Raw genomic sequence first — 18359 nt, forward strand, 5'->3', positions numbered from 1 at the left:
ACATCATAAATGGACAGCGCTGGGAGATACTTTCTGTCCTTCGGTGAAGAAGATTCATGGCACAGGGAAGAAAAGCAACAATCTGTTAGAATCTTTTAGTGTTTGATCTTTGCAGAATCATTCATGAAAGCAGCTCGTTCTACCTCTAGCACAGCAGGAAGTCACAGCATTAAAGGGTTGTTTTTCAACCAACATCTTCAGGAGCGCGCTGCTCCTCAGCCTCCTGGCTTCCTGGGGAGGAGGTACGCTCCTGAAGATTGACAGTTCGGACCAGTGACATGATTGCACCACTAGTCTGAAGTGCACACTTTCTAATTCTGCTAGAAGAAATAGCTTTGCCTCTGCAGCATCGGAGGAAACAAACACTCGAGCTGAGAGGGGAATCGGCTGCACAAGAGGCAGAAACCTATAAAGAGAACACACGCACTGCAAATAAAGCAAATGTTTGCACTGTGACGGCCGACCGGCAGCCCACACTACTGTAAAGCTGGATATATTCTGGCTACAGTTTATTCCTGTTTTGGTTTCACCGGCCAAAATCTCCAGCGGATACATGATACTGTGAATGATGTGTGACTGGGCTATAACATAAAACGCTGATGTCATAAAACACAATGTTTTGTGACATTACAAGCCCGCTGCAGTCAGGATGACATTTATTCTTTCCAGAGCGAGAACATAATCACTCCCCGGACAGATATTTCCTGTGTTTGGCCTGAGCTGCCCGCTCCATCAAATCTGCACATTAAAAAAGCACCGTCCATTTCCTGGATAACTACTGAGCATATGTCTGCAAGAGATACCAACCCTGACCCGTGCCACCTGCAACACTAACACTAATAAAAGAAGAGATTAGCAAAACTCATCAAATTTAACATTTCTAGAGCTTTTTTTTACTTTTCAAAATGTGCTCCGCACTCATGCCAGATTCACACGGTCAATGTCTTCAGAGGAACCTTTAACTTATTTCTCTTATGTACAAGAATATAACTACTATAATACTGCCCCTATGTACAAGAACATAACTACTATAATACTGCCCCTATGTATAAGAATATAACTGCTATAATACTGCCTCCTATGTACAAGAATATAACTACTATAATACTGCCCCTATGTACAAGAATATAACTACTATAATACTGCTCCTATGTACAAGAATATACCTACTATAATCCTGCTCATATGTACAAGAATATAACTACTATAATACTGCCCCTATGTATAAGAATATAACTGCTATAATACTGCCTCCTATGTACAAGAATATAACTACTATAATACTGCCCCTATGTACAAGAATATAACTACTATAATACTGCTCCTATGTACAAGAATATAACTACTATAATCCTGCTCATATGTACAAGAATATAACTACTATAATACTGCTCCTATGTACAAGAATATAACTACTATAATACTGCCCCCTATGTACAAGAATATAACTACTATAATACTGCTCCTATGTACAAGAATATAACTACTATAATACTGCTCTCTATGTACAAGAATATAACTACTATAATACTGCCCCCTATGTACAAGAATATAACTACTATAATACTGCTCCTATGTACAAGAATATAACTACTATAATACTGCTCCTATGTACAAGAATATAACTACTATAATACTGCTCTCTATGTACAAGAATATAACTACTATAATACTGCTCCTATGTACAAGAACATAACTACTATAATACTGTTCCTATGTACAAGAATATAACTACTATAATACTGCCCCTATGTACAAGAATATAACTACTATAATACTGCCCCTATGTACAAGAATATAACTACTATAATACTGCCCCTATGTACAAGAATATACCTACTATAATCCTGCTCATATGTACAAGAATATAACTACTATAATACTGCCCCTATGTATAAGAATATAACTGCTATAATACTGCCTCCTATGTACAAGAATATAACTACTATAATACTGCCCCTATGTACAAGAATATAACTACTATAATACTGCTCCTATGTGCAAGAATATAACTACTATAATCCTGCTCATATGTACAAGAATATAACTACTATAATACTGCTCCTATGTACAAGAATATAACTACTATAATACTGCCCCCTATGTACAAGAATATAACTACTATAATACTGCTCCTATGTACAAGAATATAACTACTATAATACTGCTCTCTATGTACAAGAATATAACTACTATAATACTGCCCCCTATGTACAAGAATATAACTACTATAATACTGCTCCTATGTACAAGAATATAACTACTATAATACTGCTCCTATGTACAAGAATATAACTACTATAATACTGCTCTCTATGTACAAGAATATAACTACTATAATACTGCTCCTATGTACAAGAATATAACTACTATAATACTGCTCCTATGTACAAGAATATAACTACTATAATACTGCTCCTATGTACAAGAATATAACTACTATAATACTGCTCCTATGTACAAGAATATAACTACTATAATACTGCTCTCTATATACAAGAATATAACTACTATAATACTGCCCCTATGTACAAGAATATAACTACTATAATACTGCTCCTATGTACAAGAATATAACTACTATAATACTGCCCCCTATGTACAAGAATATAACTACTATAATACTGCCCCCTATATACAAGAAAATAACTACTATAATACTGTCCCTATGTACAAGAATATAACTACTATAATACTGCCCCCTATGTACAAGAATATAACTACTATAATACTGCCCCCTATGTACAAGAATATAACTACTATAATACTGCCCCCTATATACAAGAATATAACTACTATAAGACTGTCCCTATGTACAAGAATATAACTACTATAATACTGCCCCCTATGCACAAGAATATAACTACTATAATACTGCCCCCTATACACAAGAATATAACTACTATAATACTGTCCCTATGTACAAGAATATAACTACTATCATACTGCCCCCTATGCACAAGAATATAAATTCTATAATACTGCCCCCTGTATAAAAGAATATAACTACTATAATACTGGTCCCTATGTACAAGAATATAACTACTATAATACTGTTCCCTATGTACAAGAATATAACTACTATAATACTGCCCCTATGTATAAGAATATAACTACTATAATACTGCCCCCTATGTACAAGAATATAACTACTATAATACTGCTCCTATGTACAAGAATATAACTACTATAATACTGCCTCCTATGTACAAGAATATAACTATACACATACAGCTGAAGAATATTGTAGCCCACGAGCCCACTGGGTTCATGTGCCGCCAATCAGAGGCCAGCACCTGACATCGGGGTGCCATGACTGGGGACGCGCTCCGGTCGCTTAGTTGGGGGGGGGGGGGGGGGGGGGGCTCAGAGAAGGTGAGTAGAAGCATTTATTTGTTTTTTGAAATACCAGGATGGGGCTATATACCAGGATGGAGGACATTTACCAGGATGGAGGGACATATAACAGAATAGAAGGCCATATACCAGGATGGGGGCCATATGCCAGGATGAGAGGACATATACCAAGATGGGGCCATATACCAGGATGGAGCTATATACCAGGATGGGGATATATACGAAGATGGAGGACATTTACTAGAATGGGGGACATTTACCATAATGGAGGGACATATACCAGGATAGGGGCCATACATCTAGATGGGGCTATATACCGGGATGGGGGGACATATATACCAGGATGGAGGACATATACCAGGATGGGGGACATATACCAGGATGGAGGATATATACCAGGATGGAGGACATATACCATGATGGAGGACATATACCATGATGGAGGATAAATACCATGATGGAGGACATATACCAGGATGGGGGACATATACCAGGATTGAGGACATATACCATGATGGAGGATATATACCAGGATGGAGGACATATACTAGGATGGGGGACATATACCAGGATGGTGGACATATACCAGGATGGTGGACATATACCAGGATGGTGGACATTTACCAGGATGGAGGATATATACCAGGATGGAGGATATATACCAGGATGGAGGACATATACCAGGATGGGGGACATATACCAGGATGGAGTGCCATATACCAGGATGGGTGCTGTATACCAGGATGGGGACATATACCAGGATGGGGTACATATGTCAGGCTGGGGGACATATACTAGGATGGGGGACATATACCACGATGGAGGGACATATACCAGGATGGGGAATATATACCAGGATAGGAGACACATACCAGGATGGGGCCATATACCAAGTTGGGGGAAATATACCAGTGTTACGGATCCGGGTGGTGGAACCTCTGTGCTGCGGTGCAAGGAGGGACCAGAGGGGCATGACCCATGGGAGTCGCCTGCTCTCATACAAGGTCGGTCCCAGAGTGGCACCTGGTCCCTCTGCTCGGTCCCTCCCTGGTTCCCCCCACCACAACCTTTTATATGTGCTACATGGAATGGGGGGGAGCTACATGAAACTTGGGGAAACGGCCGCGACGGGGGGGAAAATATTGGATGCGAGGGGGGCACGACGTGGGGGGGACGTGATGGGGGGTGAGGGTGGGCGTGACCGGGGGGGGGCGACCACTGACAGTGCCTAGGGCAGCAGAAACTCCAAATACGGCCCTGCCTCCGGCCATTGGCCGGGGACTTTTTAGGACGGCGCGTGCGGCCCCTTTAAGAGGGAGGGAGCGCGCGCCCTAAGCACAGAGCCAGGGAAGCTGCGTGCACCAGCAGCAGCTGCAGGGAGGCCGGAAGACGCCGGAGCGGCACCGCGGCGGTAAGTGGGTCGGCGTGTTTGCCTGGCAGGGGGCAGAGCTGATGATGCTACAGTACCCCCCCCCTTTACGGCCCCCCTTTTTCAGGCCAGCAAGAAATTCATTAAGGAGAAGAGGGGCATGGATGTTCTCCCTGGGTTCCCAAGACCTCTCCTCCAGGCCAAACCCCTTCCAATCCACCAGAAAAATAGGTTTTTCCTCTTACCATTTTGGTGGCCAAAATGTTCTCTACCTCATAGACGTCCTCAGCGGAGACTGGAGCTGGAGTGGTACCTGGATCATCAGAAAAAGAATTAAGAACAACTGGTTTGAGGAGAGATTCGTGGAAGGAGTTGGGAATCCGTAAGGTGACCGGGAGTTTTAGCTTGTAAGCCACGGGATTGATTTGCTTGAGAACCTCAAACGGACCGATGAACCGCGAACTTATACGAAGGTATTTTGAGCCGAACATGTTTGGAGGAGAGCCAGACCCTGTCTCCCAGACGGAATAGAGGGGGATCCAGACGTCTCTTATCGGCATGTTTCTTAATCCGTTCAGAGGACTGAAGAAGTGCGGATCTAGTGTCTTCCCAAATAGTAGAAAATTCGCTGAACAGAGACTCCGCGGCAGGATTGTCCACAGAAGCGGAGACGGGAAATGGGATTCGGGGGTGTTGACCGTAGACCACAAAAAACGGGGATTTGGAAGAAGACTCCCTCTCAGGCTTACTGTAGGAGAACTTGGCCCATGGTAGGAGCTCAACCCAATCATTATGGTGAGCATTGACGAAATGCCGGAGAAAGCTGGTAAGGACCTGGTTGATACGTTCCACTTGACCATTGGACTGAGGATGATAAGCAGAGGAGAAATCCAGGGTGACATCCAGCACCTTACACGTAGCTCTCCAGAAGCGTGAAGTGAACTGGACCCCGCGATCAGGCCCAATGTGGAGGGGTAGGCCGTGGAGACGAAAGATGTGAAGGATGAAGTCCTTAGCCAGCACAGATGCGGATGGGAGACCAGGCAGAGGGATGAAGTGGGCCATTTTAGAAAAGCGGTCAGCGACCACCCAAATGACAGTACAACCGGCAGAAACAGGGAGATCAGTAATAAAGTCCATAGCAATGTGTTGCCACGGAGCGGAAGGTATGGGTAGAGGCAGGAGACGGCCAGCGGGAAGATGCCTGGGAACTTTGTTACGTGCACAGGAGGAACAAGCCGTGACGAAATCCGCAACATCCTTGCATAGCGAAGGCCACCAGTAATGCCGGGCGATGAGCAGGAAGGTCTTCCCCTGGCCAGCATGGCCTGCTAGTTTGGACGAATGGCCCCAGAGAAGAACTTTCTTACGATCCGGAACAGCTACAAAAGTCTTACCGGGTGGAAGACGAGACAGGTCAAACGGGGCCACAGTCATTACTCTGGAGGGGTCGATGATATGCAGATGCTCCTCCTTTTGGTCGGAGGACATTAATGAGCAGGATAGAGCGCCGGCTTTAACGTTCTTGTCCGCAGGGCGGTAATGTAGAGAAAAAGCAGAATCGGGCAAAGAACAGAGACCACCGGGCCTGACGCGGGTTGAGTCTCTGGGCGTTTTGGAGATAGGCCAGATTTTTGTGATCTGTGTAGATGATGACTGGGTGCAGAGCCCCTTCCAGCTGGTAGCGCCACTCCTCCAGCGCCAATTTGATGGCAAGCAGCTCACGATCTCCTATGGAGTAGTTGCACTCGGACGGGGAGAAGAGCTTGGAGAAGAAGCCGCAGGTTACCATTCTCCCGGACGGGGATTTCTGGGCGAGCACCGCTCCGGCTCCGGAGGAGGAGGCATCAACCTCCAGGAAGAACTGCTTGTTGCAATCCGGATGGTGCAGCACAGGGGCGGAAGAGAAAGCTTGTTTTAGGGAGACGAAGGCCTCCTCCACTTCGGGAGTCAATTCCCTGGGATTTGCTCCCTTACGGGTGAGCGCAGAGATGGGAGCGGTCCGGGAGGAAGAATGAGGAATGAAGAGGCGGTAATAATTTGCAAAGCCCAGGAATCGATGAATCGCCTTCAACCCCTCCGGTCGAGCCATTTTAAGACGGCAGAAACCTTCTCGGGATCCATATGAAGACCAGTCTCGGAGATAATATATCCCAGGAACGGAAGGGAAGTCTGCTCAAAGAGACATTTTTCAAATTTTGCGTAGAGACGATTCTGCCGGAGCCTTAGCAGAACCTGACGAACATTCCTCCGGTGTGAGGGCAGATCCGGAGAGAAGACCAAGATATTGTCCAGGTACACCACTATGCAAGACTACAAGAAGTCACGGAAAATGTCATTAACTAGCTCCTGGAAGACGGCTGGGGCATTACAGAGACCAAAGGGCATCACGCGGTATTCATAGTGACCGTCCCGGGTGTTGAATGCCGTCTTCCACTCGTCTCCCTGGCGGATCTGGACCAAATTGTACGCCCCACGTAGATCGAGCTTGGTGAAGACCCTCGCGCCTTTAAGGCGGTCGAACAGCTCCGAGATGAGAGGCAGGGGTACTTATTCTTGATGGTAACTTGGTTAAGCCGGCTGTAATCGATACACGACCATAGCGAGCCGTCTTTCTTTTTAACGAAGAAGAATCGCCAATTCAGGACGGGTTCATTTTTCTGTAGCCAGGGTAGACCTAGCAAAAGGGAGTGAGAGAGTCCAGATAGCACATGGAAGGAGATCCTCTCTGAGTGCAGCATTCCCACCTGAAGGGTTACAGGCTTTGTGACGAGCAAGATGGTCACTGGAAGGAGTCTCCCATCCACGGAAGCGACTGCCAAAGGTTCGGCCAGACGTTTGGTGGGAATCTGATACTGCTCCACAAGGGACTGAGAAATGAGATTCCCAGCGGCTCTGGAATCCAGGTGGGCGGTCTCAAAGAAGCGGGTCACACCACTGGAGATAGAAACGGATAGAGTCAAGGACGGAGAGGATTTACTCTTGCCTAGGACGACCTCTCCGAGTGGTCCTAGACACTGGAGTTTCCCGGCTTCACCGCACAGGAACGGATCAGATGCTCCTTACTGCCACAGTAGAAATAGCTCCCCTCGGCTCGGCGAGTTTCTTAGCGAGACTTGACCATCTTGCTCTGGTCAATCTGCATGGGTTTGGGCGAGCGTGCCCGGGGAATTGCTGGTTGGGAGGCAGGTTTCTGGAAAAAAGGAGCAAGACGAGGAAATCTTCTCTCCCGGGTAGTCTCCTTAACTCGCTCCAAGAAACAGATGTCAATCCAGGAAGCTAGTGACACCAGGTCGTCCAGGGTGGAAGGGATGTCACGACCGGCTAGCTCATCCTTGATTGGTCCGGAAAGACCCTCCCAGAAGGTGGACACCAGGGCCTCGTTGTTCCAGGCAAGCTCAGATGCGAGGGTACGGAACTGTATGGCATACTGGCCCACGGTGAGACTCTCTTGGCAGAGACTGAGCAGTGAGGAGGCAGTTGTAGTCTTCCGTCCGGGCTCATCGAAGACCTTCTGGAAGGCAGTGAGGAAAGCCGGAAGATCGGACACCAGGGGATCCCCTCTCTCCCATAGGGGGTTTAGCCATGCCAATGCTTCCCCGGTGAGGCGAGACATGTTGAACGCTACCTTGACCCAGTCTGAGGGAAACTGATGTGCCAGGAGTTCAAAGTGCAGCGTGCAATGGTTTAGAAAACCCCAACATAAGACGGGGTCACCACCAAAACGTGGAGGTGCAGAAAGCCGAGGTCCAGAGCTGGATGTCATGACACTAGTAGGCTGAGGCGCCGCCGGAGCGGGTGCCACTCGGCTCGAGACGGACACAGGTGGGATGGACAGCATGTCCAGGCGGGAGTTGACAGACCGCAGATAGGTCAGGATAGTTTCCTGTTGGGATCTCTGACGAGAAACCTCCTGGTACAGGTCAGGAAGCGAATGAGCCTGGGAGGCACCGGGTTCCATGGCCCGTGCGGATCCGGGTGATGGAATCTCTGTGCTGCGGTGCAAGGAGGGACCAGAGGGGCGTGACTAAGTATCTACTCGGCCTGACCAGGGTCGCACGGCGGCTCAGTCGACTCCGTGAACCAGGGAGGGACCAGGTGCCACTCTGGGACCGACCTTGTATGAGAGCAGGCGACTCCCACGGGTCAGAAGGCAGGAACTGACCGGTACAGCGGAAGAGCACGGCAGGCAGGCTGACGAGTGGTCCAGGTAGTCAGGCAGGCTAATTTGGCTGATAGCCAGACAGGTGCTCTGGGTAGGTAAGCTGGTGGGCACAACAGATAACAGGCAGGTGCTTTCAGGTAAGCAGGCAGGTGGACACGGCAGGTAACAAGCTGGTGCTTCCAGGTAAGCAGGCTGGCGGGCACGGCAGGTAACAGGCAGGTGCTTCCAGGTAAGCAGGCGGGCAGAGCCCATAGACAGACTGTCGGGCTGGAAAGAAGTCAGACTGGCGGACTGGAAAGTAGTCAGACTGGCGGACTGGACTGAAGATCAGACTGGCGGACAAGACTGACTTGCAGAGGACCTGAGGGCTGAAGCAAAGTAAGAATCACAGAGCAACAACCTTGCACAGGCACCTCCATATTGGAGGAGGTGCCTTATATATGGAAAGTTCTCCGGCCATTGGCCGGGGACTTTTTAGGACGGCGCTCGCGGCCCCTTTAAGAGGGAGGGAGCGCGCGCTCGCCCTAAGCACCTAAGCACAGAGCCAGGGAAGCTGCGTGCACCAGCAGCAGCTGTAGGGAGGCCGGAAGACGCCGGAGCAGGACCACGGCGGTAAGGAGGACGGCGTCTCTGCCTGGCAGGGGGCAGAGGCGCCGGTGCTACAACCAGAATGGGGCCATATACCAGGATGGGGGGGGGCATACCAGGATAGGGAATATATACCAGGATGGGAGACATATACCAGGATGGGGGCCATATACCAGGATGGGGGCCATATACCAGAATGGGGCCATATACCAGGATGGGGCCACATACCAGGATGCGGGACATATGCCAGGCTGGGGGACATATACTAGGATGGGGGCCATGTACCAGGATGGGGGACATATACCAGAATGGGGCCATATACCAGGATGGAGGCCATATACCAGGATGGGGGCCATATACCAGGAAGAGGACATATATCAAGATGGGGCCATATGCCAGGCTGGGGGACATATACTAGGATGGGGGCCATATACCAGGATGGGGAACATATACCAGAATCGGGCCATATACCAGGATGGGGCCACATACCAGGATGGAGGGACATATACCAGGATGGGGCTATATACCAGGATAGGGAATATATACCAGGATGGGAGACATATACCAACATGGGGCCATATACCAGGATGGGGGACATATACCAGGATGGGGCTATATACCAGGATAAGGAATATATACCAGGATGGGAGACATATACCAACATGGGGCCATATACCAGGATGGGGGACATATACCAGGATGGGGCTATATACCAGGATAGGGAATATATACTAGGATGGGAGACATATACCAGGATGGAAGGCTATATAAAAGGATAGGGGACATATACCAGGATGGAGAGACATATACTAGGATGGGGGCATATACCAGGATGGGGGTCATATATATCTGGAAGGAGCCCAGGATGACAATACTACATAATGGGTGAGGGGGGCAACTCATATGTTGTTATAAGAATTAGAACACTACAGGGGCCAAAATGCGGGGTGGGGGGGTGGGCAGTCGAGTGGTTGAAATATTGAGACTTTACAGAACCTTCATGTATTTGTCAATAAAAGTGTAAAAACTTTTGAAATGTTTATAATTGTACTTCAGTAACCATAGAAACATGCAACTAAAATATAGAGAGAAAAAAACACTGAAGCAGCAAAACATGAATTATTTCCACTTTATAGTAATGCTGCATGTTGTACCACAACTGACCACCAGGTGTCAGCAAAGGACCATAAAGCGATATAATTTATAACTGAAGCCATATGTAGAAAGAAATCGGTAATATATACAGTAATCGGTGAACTGTGATTTATCTATAACTATCTATCTATTAGCTATCCAATGGCTGGATGTCCTTAAGGACAAAAATGTCCAGGAAGGATGGGAAATTTTTAAAAATGAGATTCTCAAAGCACAATCGTTAACAATCCCGAAAAGTAGGAAGAATGGGAAGCATTTAAGGAAACCAGGATGGATGAACACAGAACTTAAACACATGCTAAAAAGAAAGAAAGAAATGTTTATCAAATGGAAAGAGGGAGGCATATCTAAAGAAGATTATAATGCAGTCTGCAGATCCTGTAGGGCACGTATCAGGTTAGCTAAAGCTGACAATGAATTAAGGCTTGCAAGAGATGTCAAAAGCAATAAAAAAGGATTTTGGGGGTATGTCAAAAGTAAAAGAAAAGTCAAAGATGCTATAGGATTTTTTACAGGATGAAAATGGTGAAATGGTAAGAAAGGATGTTGAGAAGGCCGAACTTTTTAATTCCTATTTTTGCCTCTGTTTTCTCTCAGAAAGAAAATGTAACATCAACTGATCTTCACTGTCCTTTTAAAGAAATAGAAGAATCCAAGTTATTTGTAAACAGAGGGATTGTGAGGGAATATTTAGCTAACATAAATGAGTTCAAGTCTCCAGGTTCAGATGAATTACACCCCAGAGTACTGAAGGAGATCGTAGAAGAAATTTTAGAACCACTCTCCATAATCTTTGAAAATCCTTGGAGAACAGGAGAAGTCCCAGAAGACTGGAGAAGAGCAAATGTTGTTCCTATCTTCAAAACGCGGAAGAAGGTGGACCCAGGGAACTATAGGCCGGTGAGTCTGACTTCTATACCAGGAAAGATCTTTGAACAAATTATTAAACAACATGTATGTAAGTACATGGATAAGAATGAAGTGATTAACCAGAGTCAGCATGGGTTTGTAACTAACAAGTCATGTCAGCCTAACTTAATTTCCTTCTATGACAGAATCACTGACTGGGTGGATCAGGGAAATGCTGTAGATATAGTATATCTTGACTTCAGCAAAGCATTTGACAAAGTATCTCACACCATCCTTATTGAAAAAATGACCAAGTATGGAATGGACAAGGCAACTGTTAGGTGGATTCATAACTGGCTTAGTGATCGGACTCAAAGAGTGGTCGTAAATGGCTTCACATCCAGTTGGCTGAATGTCTCAAGTGGGGTACCACAGGGCTCTGTACAGGGACCTGTATTGTTCCAAATCTTTATCAATGATTTAGATGAAGGAATTGAGGGTAAACTGATTAAATTTGCTGATGACACAAAGCTAGGAGGGATAGCTAATACTAGAGAAGAGAGAGAGAGGATTCAAAAAGACCTAAATAAACTGGAGCAGTAGGCAGCAACTAACAGAATGGTTTTTAACAGGGAAAAATGCAAAGTACTGCATCTGGGCAATAAAAATGAAAAAAGCATATACAGAATGGGAGGAATAGAGCTAAGCAACAGTACATGTGAAAAAGACTTAGGTATACTAATAGATCATAGACTGAACATGAGTCAACAGTGTGATGCAGCAGCAAAAAAGGCAAATACAATTCTGGGATGTATTAACAGAAGCATACAGTCTAGATCACGTGAAGTCATTATCGGTCTTTACTCCTCTTTGGTCAGACCTCATCTGGATACTGCGTGCAGTTTTGGGCACCACATTTTAAAAAAGACATCGACAAACTGGAGCAAGTTCAGAGAAGAGCGACCAGAATGGTGACCGGTCTGCAAACCATGTCCTATGAGGAACGGTTACAGGATCTGGGAATGTTTAGCTTGCAAAAAAGAAGACTGAGAGGAGACTTAATAGCTGTCTACAAATATGTCAAGGGCTGTCACATTGAAGAAGGATCATCCTTATTCTCATTTGCACAAGGAAAGACTAGAAGCAATGGGATGAAACTGAATGGGAGAAGATACAGATTAGATATTAGAAGACACTTTTTGACAGTGAGGGTGATCAATGAGTGGAACAGGCGGCCACGCGAGGTGGTGAGTTCCCCTTCAATGGACGTCTTCAACCAGAGGCTGGACAGACATCTGTCTGAGATGATCTAGTGAATCCTGCTTTGAGCAGGGGGTTGGACAAGATGACCCTGGAGGTCCCCTCCAACTCTACCATTCTATGATTCTATGATTCATCCATTATCTATATATCTATTATCTATCTATTATCTATCTATTAGCCATCCATCCATTATCTATCTATCTATTATCTATCTATTATTTATCTAGATATTTATCTATTATCCATATATCTATGGCTCCATGTCTCAGCTCTGCTACATCTGTGTGTGCAGCAGTCGCAACGCTGCAGGTCCAGGCGCCGTCTCCCATCTGGATGAACCTGCCGGTGACGGGGGAGGGGTGCAGTTTCCATGTAATAGAAATAGAGGCCTAAGCTCCAAGCTCAATGACTTGGCGAAAATAAAGCAGATAAGAGATATTTTTTTCACTCGTCCTACATAAATCCCATCAATCCCTTGATTTTTCACCCCTTCCCCATTTTCATTTTTGTACTTTTTTTCCTCCCCTTCTTCCAAGAGCCATATTTTTTATGTTTCTATCTATATAGCCATACGAGGACTTATCTTTTGTTTTGGATGACGCCATTCACTTTTCCATATTAATAAGCATTTTATTTTAGGGGGAGCCGTGAAAAATAATGATATCGTTTATCAAGTCAGAAAAACCGAGCTCCCCCCATACAGATATATTATTAAAAAAAGTCATCATAGAATTTGCCCTGGTGGGCAAAATATAAATGTGCAATTTAAAAGACCTTATATCACCCTGATTAGTAAAATCGAGGGGTTAAATGAACCCATGAACACCTAAACCATGGCCAAAACAAAGCAACCCAATGACATCATCAGATAACCCCACCCCTTTACCCTGTGACATCACAAGCCTTCCCCAAATAAGCCTCCTGCTAAGTCTATGACATCAGCCGCCTTCCCCGCCCTTCATTATTGTCTTATTCCGTTTTCTACTATCAGTGTGAAAACTGCTTATCTTGGCTCCTGCAGTAGAGTAGACCTGTGTGCTCTCACTCTCTCAGATGTTAGGTGTACTGTGCCTTTAAATGAGCACTGCAATAAATGGCAGCCGCTTATCGCTCCTGGTAGCCGATAAAGTATTTTAGAACTCGAGGATGAAGCCCATAAACCTTAGATAAAGGCTGTAAAGGCCGTTTGTCTGCACCAATTTTAATGCAAAAGTTTTTACAAAATTGACTTTTTCGGCAGTTTGTCGGAGAATAAGGGGGTCTCTATGATTTTTTTTGTACTGTTCTATAATAATAATAATAATAATAATCTTTATTTTTTATATAGCGCTAACATATTCCGCAGCGCTTTACATACATTATCATCGTTGTCCTCATCGGGGCTCACAATCTAGATTCCCTATCAGTATGTCTTTGGACTATCAGTGGTTAATAGTAGTTGTATATAATTTTATGCAATGAGCTCCCCCTTATAATGCAGGCAACCAGAAATATGTCAAGAATATCCAAGTTTTTCAAACCTTGGATTAGCAATATTTTTTGTTTGCATTGTTTTTTAATTATTATTATTATTATTATTATTATTATTATTATTATTATTATCTATTTGTTATTTTCTATTATTTATTATTATTTTGATTTATTTGTTTTATTTTTTTATTCTTTTTTGTTATTATTATTTATCTATTGTTTTTTTTGTATTTATTTTTATGTATTTAGTGTTTTTATTCATTATTTTTAATTTGCAATTTATTTATTTTTATTTATTTATTTACTACTTATTTATTGTTTTTATACATTATTATTATTTTTATTTATTATTACTATTATTATTTTTATTTATTATTACTATTATTTGCTTTTATTTATTATCCTTATTGTTTTATTTATTATTTATCTATTGTTCTTATTAATTATTTTTATTTATTATTAGTGTATTGTTTTTATTCACTATTATTTTAATCGATTATTTGTTTTTATTTAATATTTACTTATTATTATTGCTTTTATACATTAATATTTTTAATTTATTATTACTATTATTATTTGCTTTTTATTTATTATTATTATTTATTTAATACTTTATTTTTTAATTATTCGTTATTATTATTTATTATTTGTTTTGTATTTGCTATTATTTATCTATTGTTTTTATTTATTATTATTTATTTTTATATATTACTATTATTTTTTTTATTATTATTATTATTTGTTTTATTCATTATTATTTTTATTTATTATATTAGTGTTTTTATTTATTATTATTTGTTTTCATTTATTCGTTAATTTATTGTTTTCATTTCTTACTTTCATTATTATTTGTTTTCATTTATTATTATTTTTTAAGTATTATTCATTTCATTTATTTGTTTTTATTCTTTATTATTTATTGCTTGTATGTATTATTATTTTTTAAGTACTATTAATTTAATTTATTTGTCTTTATTCTTTATTATTTATTGTCTCTATGTATTATTATTTTTTATTATTATTTATTTATTGTGCTTGCTTTTATAGCACTACTCAGCAATTTACATGCTGTTTTGAAGAACATTGAATATATCGCTGCTTAATTAGGACGTTTTGCCTCCGGGAAGGGGGGAAGGTCTTGGAAAGTTAAGTATACAGCAATATGGGAAAAGGCAAAATATCAAAGCCCAAACAAGATAGATTTGCTTTTCAGGTTACCGAAAAAGCTGGTTGCCTACATAAATGAGATCTGATGAGATCTGTCACAGGAACTGTCACCCAGCTTTCCTACAGTCCTGCATGGCAACACAGGTATGCAAAATCAAGATGTGTGCGCCAAAGTTTAATTTTTTATGATGCAATATTTGCCATTTTTGCAAACTTGTTGGTTGCACCCCTGCAAGGTGAGATCCAGACTCCTGTGCCATTCCCCCCGTGTCCCCGCTGTGTGTACCTGGGGCTGGGTGTGTAAGAGGAGGAGTGTGAGCTCCGCTGACGTTGCACGAGATGCGTTCTGCAGCTTCCTCCCAGGATCAGCTCAGGGGATCCAAGCCACTTCATGTAATTCCCACTCATCACCCGTGTGTGCCCCCTGGCGGCTTATAATAAGGTAATGGGGGTATTGTCCTATATACGCCACTGTGCACTATGCGGCCATTATATCATGTTAGGTGTATACCTCCAGTATAACATATGTTCAGCCTTATTATACCTGTCCCTTTAAGAGTAGTATTACAGTATGGGGAAGGTTCAGCCAGGTGCAATCTCTTCTGCAATGTGGTCAGGCCAGTTCGGTGAATCCCAGGACAGGTGTACAGATCGGGGGAAGGAAAAAGTGATGCTGCCCTTGTACCTGCACTAATTGTTAGTGGGATGATTCACTTCAGAGGTACGCTGCAGAAAGCGTAGGGAGAACAGTGTCCGGCACTGTTATAGGGAGAACAGTGTCCGGCGCTGTTATAAGGAGAACAGTGTCCGGCACTGTTATAGGGAGAACTGTGTCCGGCACTGTTATACGGAGAACTGTGTCCGGCACTGTTATAGGGAGAACTGTGTCCGGCTCTGTTATAGGGAGAACAGTGCCCGGCACTGTTATAGGGAGAACTGTGTCCGGCACTGTTATAGGGAGAACAGTGTCCGGCGCTGTTATAGGGAGAACAGTGTCCGGCGCTGTTATAGGGAGAACTGTGTCCGGCGCTGTTATAGGGAGAATTGTGTCTGGCGCTGTTATAGGGAGAACTGTGTCCGGCAATGTTATAGAGAGAACTATGTCCGGCACTGTTATAGGGAGAACTGTGTCCGTCGCTGTTATAGAGAACTGTGTCCGGCGCTGTTATAGGAAGAATTGTGTCCAGCGTTGTTATAGAGAGAACTTTGTCCGGCACTGTTATAGAGAACTGTGTCCGGCACTGTTATAGGGAGAACTGTGTCCGGCGCTGTTATAGGGAGAACTGTGGATGGCACTGTGATAGGGAGAACTGTGTCCGGCTCTGTTCTAGGGAGAACTGTGTCCGGCACTATTATAGAGAACTGTGTTTCGCGCTGTTATAGGGAGAACTGTGTCCGGCACTGTTATAGGGAGAACTGTGTCCAGCACTGTTATAGGGAGAACTGTGTCCGGCACTGTTATAGGGAGAACTGTGTCCGGCACTGTTATAGGGAGAACTGTGTCCGGCACTGTTATAGGGAGAACTGTGTCCGGCACTGTTATAGGGAGAACTGTGTCCCCGGCACTGTTATAGGGAGAACTGTGGATGGCACTGTTATAGGGAGAACTGTGTCCGGCACTGTTATAGAGAATTGTGTCCGGCGCTGTTATAGAGAGAACTGTGTCCGGCTCTGTTATAGGGAGAACTGTGTCCGGCACTGTTATAGAGAGAACTGTGTCTGGCACTGTTATAGGGAGAACTGTGTCTGGCACTGTTATAGAGAACTGTGTCCGGCGCTGTTATAGGGAGAACTGTGTCCGGCACTATTATAGGGAGAACAGTGTCCGGCTCTGTTATAGGGAGAACTGTGTCCGGCTCTGTTATAGGGAGAACTGTGTCCGGCGCTGTTATAGGGAGAACTGTGTCCGGCACTGTTATAGAGAACTGTGTCCGGCGCTGTTATAGGGAGAACTGTGTCCGGCACTATTATAGGGAGAACAGTGTCCGGCGCTGTTATAGGGAGAACTGTGTCCGGCTCTGTTATAGGGAGAACTGTGTCCGGCACTGTTATAGGGAGAACTGTGTCCGGCACTGTTATAGAGAATTGTGTCCGGCGCTGTTATAGAGAGAACTGTGTCCGGCTCTGTTATAGGGAGAACTGTGTCCGGCACTGTTATAGAGAGAACTGTGTCTGGCACTGTTATAGGGAGAACTGTGTCTGGCACTGTTATAGAGAACTGTGTCCGGCTCTGTTATAGGGAGAACAGTGTCCGGCTCTGTTATAGGGAGAACAGTGTCCGGCGCTGTTATAGGGATAACTGTGTCCGGCTCTGTTATAGGGAGAACTGTGTCCGGCACTGTTATAGGGAGAACTGTGTCCGGCACTGTTATAGAGAATTGTGTCCGGCGCTGTTATAGAGAGAACTGTGTCCGGCTCTGTTATAGGGAGAACTGTGTCCGGCACTGTTATAGAGAGAACTGTGTCTGGCACTGTTATAGGGAGAACTGTGTCTGGCACTGTTATAGAGAACTGTGTCCGGCTCTGTTATAGGGAGAACAGTGTCCGGCGCTGTTATAGGGATAACTGTGTCCGGCACTGTTATAGGGAGAACTGTGTCCGGCACTGTTATAGGGAGAACTGTGTCTGGCACTGTTATAGAGAACTGTGTCCGGCTCTGTTATAGGGAGAACTGTGTCCGGCTCTGTTATAGGGAGAACTGTGTCCGGCGCTGTTATAGGGAGAACTGTGTCCGGCACTGTTATAGGGAGAACAGTGTCCGGCGCTGTTATAGGGAGAACTGTGTCCCCGGCACTGTTATAGGGAGAACTGTGTCCGGCACTGTTATAGAGAACTGTGTCCGGCGCTGTTATAGGGAGAACTGTGTCCGGCACTGTTATAGGGAGAACAGTGTCCGGCGCTGTTATAGGGAGAACTGTGTCCGGCTCTGTTATAGGGAGAACTGTGTCCGGCACTGTTATAGAGAACTGTGTCCGG

General features: G+C 44.3%; 1 protein-coding gene and 1 long non-coding RNA gene across 3 annotated transcripts in view; one reads left to right on the forward strand and one right to left on the reverse strand.

Annotated features, from left to right (window-relative positions):
- Window positions 1–18359, reverse strand: part of LOC141264900 (uncharacterized) — a 70765-nt gene that overhangs the window by 37946 nt on the left and 14460 nt on the right. The gene's annotated exons all lie outside the window — the stretch shown is intronic.
- ICA1 (islet cell autoantigen 1) overlaps window positions 15444–18359 on the forward strand; it is a 67656-nt gene continuing 64740 nt past the window's right edge. Inside the window, exon 1 of one of the 2 annotated variants that reach the window (XM_073677302.1) lies at window positions 15444–15527. The gene's annotated coding sequence lies outside the window, so the exon portion shown is untranslated. Of the gene's footprint in view, window positions 15528–15677; window positions 15826–18359 lie in introns of those variants that run through there. The other variant, XM_073677301.1, reaches the window with a different exon arrangement.

Source organism: Phyllobates terribilis, unplaced genomic scaffold, assembly GCF_046119375.1.
Source record: "Phyllobates terribilis strain yellow unplaced genomic scaffold, ASM4611937v1 Scaffold_4__5_contigs__length_816908805, whole genome shotgun sequence".
NCBI lineage: Eukaryota > Metazoa > Chordata > Amphibia > Anura > Dendrobatidae > Phyllobates > Phyllobates terribilis.